The sequence below is a fragment of the Nicotiana tabacum genome, chromosome 8, assembly GCF_000715075.1.
Source record: "Nicotiana tabacum cultivar K326 chromosome 8, ASM71507v2, whole genome shotgun sequence".
Classification (NCBI taxonomy): Eukaryota; Viridiplantae; Streptophyta; class Magnoliopsida; order Solanales; family Solanaceae; genus Nicotiana; species Nicotiana tabacum.
The window spans coordinates 131,680,771-131,686,675 of NC_134087.1; the positions used below are offsets into that span (position 1 = coordinate 131,680,771).

General features: G+C 37.3%; 1 long non-coding RNA gene across 1 annotated transcript; it reads right to left on the reverse strand.

Moving 5' to 3' along the window:
- Positions 1 to 255: 255 nt before the first annotated feature.
- LOC107831550 (uncharacterized) lies at positions 256 to 1,625 on the reverse strand. Its single transcript, XR_001658392.2, has 3 exons — positions 1,492 to 1,625; positions 1,088 to 1,143; positions 256 to 940 (listed from the first exon to the last, which is right to left on the reverse strand). It is a non-coding gene; the product is annotated as an uncharacterized LOC107831550 (long non-coding RNA).
- Between the last annotated feature and the right edge of the window lie 4,280 nt (positions 1,626 to 5,905).

Sequence of the window (5,905 nt, forward strand, 5' to 3'; positions counted from 1 at the left end):
TTAAACTTAATATTATTTGCATATTCACTAGTATTGGAATCACTACAAAAAAAAACTGGAATTAGCTACGAACGTCGTCGCTAAAGTGCTCATAGCTAGCAGAATCTTTTGATAATCCGTTGGTAAATGAAATTAGCGACGGATTTTTCTGTTTAGCTACAAATTTTGACCGTCGCTAAAACCTATTTTTTTAGTAGTAAATAAATCACATATCTTTAAAACCACAAATCACATTTAATTGTTACTCCCATTTTTCGAGGTAAACAGTCTGGCTTCGATCTCGGGATCTCGATTATGAAGAACTGATGAACAAAAGTAAGAATTTTGAATAATAGAGAAAAGGGTTCATTATCCACTGCATAGCTTCATCTGGTCATCGAAGGGAAACAAGTGTTGTACTGTATACGACATGGCTTCCCATGGCAAATGAATTTCCAAATATCTCTTCTATTAAGTCAAAGTATTCAGGCCCTTTGTATCTGTATTTAGAGATATTTATTTTCTTTTCTTTCATTATCTGAAAAATATTTAATATAATATGTTAGTTGAGAATGCGTAAAAGTACAATATACATATTTTTACTCATCTCACAAACTTACCAGCACATGTTTTTGTCAAATATAGCTGGGCAAGTAATTGTGTTATTTTCAGGATCCCAACCATAGCCGGAGGAAGAATTAAGGAGGGTCCTGAAGTTTTTCGTGTCTGTCCTTAACCTTTGATGTTTGGACTTAATGCGATTTTCGTCATAAGTGTCTTTCTTCCAGATTTCATCCAAAATTCATCGATAACTTCCCTCCATCGTAGAGCACTAAAGGGTTGAACCATTGAACCCATATTTCCTTGCATCCTCATGTAGGATATGGATGAGGATCGGCGTGGCCTCGTCCAACCAATTTTCAGCATTTACACCACGTGGCTTATTCATTCTTTTACGTTTCTACAATATAACAATAATAGAATAATCAATCACATATGAATGTTTTCATCTTTAGAGTGCATAACAACTGAAAATAAGCCTTATAAGTAATATTGAAGGCACGCACATAGCAGCAAAAACGAAAAAAAAAACTTTAAATCAAGTTACCCTGTTAACTAGTGGCGGAGCAGTCATAGAATTCTCGTCTGAAATCCCAAAGCCAGCTTCAGGTGTGACATGCATAATACAAGAAGCCCGAACCATCATTGAACCAACCAGATAAAATTGACACGACCAAAAAAAGTAAAGCATAAAAGATTTCCAGCAAATTGAGAAAAAAGAAAAAATCTTCAGAGTATAGTAGAAGTGGGGAGACATAAGTTATTATGCAGTCAATAATAGACATATACGACCACAAACAAAGAAGAAGTTGAAGTTTCAAACAAACACAAATTGAAGAGTTACAAATAAAGAAATTGCAATGCAAGAAGAACTCACATACATGTAAGAGTTTCCAAATCTATGAAAAAATCATACAAATCAAGCAAATAATAGTAAATTTTAGCAATTACCATCAAAGAAAATCATTGCAGCTGATGGGAGATGCCAAGCCCTTGCCGGATTAGGATGGCAAAAGCAGCCGCGCACTTTGGAGAGAAGAAGACCTGCGTGTTTTGGATTGTGGGTCGTTGTAGGTTAATAATTGATGGGGTCACTTTATAAATTTTAAAAGTATAGGGTAAATTTATAAAATTAAAAACAAGTAAAAATGCATTTTCAAGTGAAATTGGAAAAATTGGTAATATATGGATAACCAAACATTGTATTCACAATTATTTTTGGAAAAAAGCCAAATGTATGTCCAAACGGGCTCTTTATATCGTGTAAAACAAAAGTCATTAAAGCAATGGTTTTAGGCCCCAATTTTAGGGGCATGAGGTACAAATAGTACATTTTAGGGCTTATTTTTTACATTAACTAGTTTTAGTGTACGTGTGTTGCCTATGCACACAACGTCAATTAATAAATATTGGAAAAAATGAATTTTTGTTAAACAACATTGACACTAAAAGGAATATCACGTTTCTATTAGATGATGAAAATAAATATAAATAAAATTGATTAAAATCACCCAATAGATCATCAATATCCGGTATATCTTGCATAATTAGTTATTTAGACAAAATTTTGAAAACATTTAACTGTTGGATATAAATATTTTAACTATTTTTTTGGGTGCGGCCCTTCTCCGAATTTAGTGTGAATGCGGGATGCTTTGTGCATCGATTTATTAAATAAAATATTTGTAGAAAAGTCTCTTCCGTTAAGATAGCATGCGAAAAATATCATCTTATGGAATAACACACATACAAAATTATATATTAATACGAATTTTTGAAACCATAAGAACTACAAATTCCACATTATAAAACCAATGTAAGGCTCAAAGGCATTGAACTTTGAAGGATAAAAGACATTATTGTGCTTTGGTGTTAGAAGACTTTTGCATTAAAACGTATAATTCAGTATTAGTTATTATTTGTAATGAAACAATAAAAGAAGAAGAACAATATTGTAGAGAAAGAGAGAGAGAATTCTTATTGAATTTTGGGATAAATTACAATGGAATTGTCACGATCCAAAAATCGACCCGCTCGTGATGACGCCTATCGTGAAACTAGGCCAGCCGACACAACTCCCGAATCAACCCTTTACCAATAAAAGTTGATTTTATGCCATTTATAAATGGATAATCTCATAATAAAATTTAAAAGAAAAATGCAGAATAATTACATCGGGGTGTCACTAGTTATGAGTATCTACCAAGGTCTTAATACAACAAGAGTCTAAAAAATGTACTAAATACAGTAATGAAAATGAGGGGAAGGAAAGTAGTGCTGCGAACGTCGTGCAACTACCTTGCTAACTCCGATGACTCCTCCTCTAAGCAATCAACACTCGCTACCGGGTTCTGAAAAACCTGAATCTACACACGAGGTGCAGGGAGTAATGTGAGTACTCCAACCTAGTAAGTAATAAGAGTAAATAAAGATTGGGCGAAACATAGTTCGTATACAGCCTCTTGGCAAAACAGAAATTCATACCCATTTCATAATTTAAAACTTCAGTTTAAATGAAAGTCGTTTAAAGCATTTGTTCAACATTTTCAATAGAGGCTCGGTCTAAATATGAGCGAAAGCAATAATTAAATCAACACATTCGATAGAAACTCACTTTAAGGAGGAGTGAAAAACACTAAGTTCATAACCAGGCCCTTCAGGCAAGCATCACTCGTGTACATGTATATATATAGCCCCTCGGGCAAGCCTCTCAATCATTCGTGACTCAACTCTTACCAATCAACGTTCATGCTCAGCACTCACACTCAATAGGTAGCATATAGTAACCAATGCGGCGTGCAGCCCGATCCATATATATAGTCGACTACGCTCACTGGGGGTGTGCAGACTCCGGAGGGGCTCCTACGACCCAAGAACACACACACACACACACACACACACACACACACACACACACACACACACACACACACACACACACACATATATATATATATATATATATATATATATATATATATATATATATATATATATATATATATATATATATATAGAGCGTGCAGTCCGATCCATAAATGTATAATCCTCACAACCAGGCCCTCGGCCTCTCTCAGTCATTAACCTCACAATCAGACCCTCGGTCTATCTCAGTCATCAACCTCACAATCAGACCCTCGGTCTATCTCAGTCATCAACCTCACGATCACTCGGACCATCGGTAAAACAGGGAACTCAGCCCAAACAATTTTCACATTTTAAGAAGTAAAGTGATAAAACTAGATTTAAACAATAAACGAGTAAAATATGACTGAGGATATGCTTTCAAAACAAATAGAGTGAGGAAAAATAGTAAAAGTGCCCCTAAGGGTCTCAACAGGTTGGCACAAGGCTCAAAACATGGCATACAACCCAAAGTATAATATGAATCTCTAAAATATGGAATATCATAAGATTTCAAATCAAATATGTGACTTAACAGTCGTACGGGATGGACCAAGTCACAATCCCCAATGGTGCACGATTCCTAGCTCGTCATCTAGCGTGTGCGTCACCTCAAAGTAGCACAACAATGTGAAATCCGGGGTTTCAAACCCTCAGGACAACATTTACAATCATTACTTACCTCGATCCGGTCCAAACTCTAGCCTGTGATGCCTTTGCCCTCACGAATCGACCTCCGAATGCTTCAAATCTAGCCATAATCATTACATAACCATTAAAATATGCTAAGGGAACAAAGCCCACTCGAAAATATCCAATTTACATAAAAAATCCCGAAATTGCTCAAACCCGGCCCCAGGGCCCACAGCTTGGAATCCGATAAAAGTCACATCAATAGAATTCTCATCCACTCACGAGTCTATACATACCAAGAACATCAAAATCGGATCTCAATTGCCCCTTCAAATTTCCCAATTTACACTCTCCAAATTCAAGCCCTAATTCCCCAATTTTTTGGCTTTAATTTCCACATTTTTCATGATTAAATAAGTAAGAATCAACAAAAGATCAAGTATTGAGTTCAAAAATCTTACCTCCAAGTTTTATCTCTTGAATCCCTCTTCAAATCCTCTCAAAAAGCTCCAAAATCACCCAAAATGGTGAAAGTTAGCCCCAAAATCGCGGACAATGACTATTTAAACATTCTGCCCAGGCATAAAAAACCTTCTCCACGAACGCGGTCAACACCTCACGTTTGTGAAGCACAATCCAGCTTTGACCAAAAATCCTTCTTCGCGATCGCGTCTTGCCACCCGCGAACGCAATGTTTTCCTCAGACTAACCCTTCGCGATCGCGTAACCTCTCTCACGAACGCGATGAATAAACACCCTGAAGCTCAGCTGCCCAATTCCTCTTATGCAAACGCGATCCACTTTACGCGAACGCGATGACCAATCACACAGCCCTTCGCGAACGCGGAGCCTGCCTCGCGAATGGGAAGGCTAAAATTCTAGCCTTCACTAGCTAACCCTTCGTGAACGCGACGACCTACCCGCGAACGTGAAGGCCATTTCTCTGCAACACAGATCAAAAATTTTCTGCAATCCCAAACAATATGAAATGGTTCGATTGACCACCCGAAACTCACCCAAAGCCCTCGGGACATCAACCAAACAAGCCAACATATCCCATAACCTCATTCAAACGTGTTCCAACCTTTGGAACACTCAAAACAACATCAAAACACCAAAATCACATCGGATTCAAGCCTAAGAATCTCAAGAACTTCCAAATTACGCTTTTGGTCAAAAACCCAACCAAACCATGTCCGAATGACCTGAAATTTTGCACACACGTCATAAATGACACAATGGAGCTATTGTAACTTCTGGAATTCCATTCCGACCCCTATATCAAAATCTCACATATCAACCAGAAAATGCCAAAATCTAAATTTTGCCAATTCAAGCCTAAACTTTCCACGGACATTCAAAATGTATTCCGATCATGCTCCTAAGTCCCAAATCACCTAACAGAGCTACCCAAAACATAAAAATTCTGATCCGAGATCATGTACAAACAAGTCAAATCTTGGTCAAACCTTTCAAATTTCAAGCTTCAAACTGAGAACTGTTCTTCCAAATTCGTTCCGATTACCCTGAAAACCAAAACCAACGATTTACATAAGTTATAATAACATCACATGGGGCAAGTCATGCCCAGGAACTGGCGAGCAAAGTGCAAAAGCTCAAAACGACTGGTCGGGTCGTTATATCATCCCCCACTTAAACATACGTTCGTCCTCGAACGTGCTCAGAGTTGTTTCAAAAGCCAACCAATCGCTGAATAACCTTACTATGCACATACTCGGGGGTGATCCTATGTCACCCTATCTCATATAGGTCCGATAACATATTGTAACTGAAATTTCACAATCCAACCTAGCCCATAAGCCTTAGA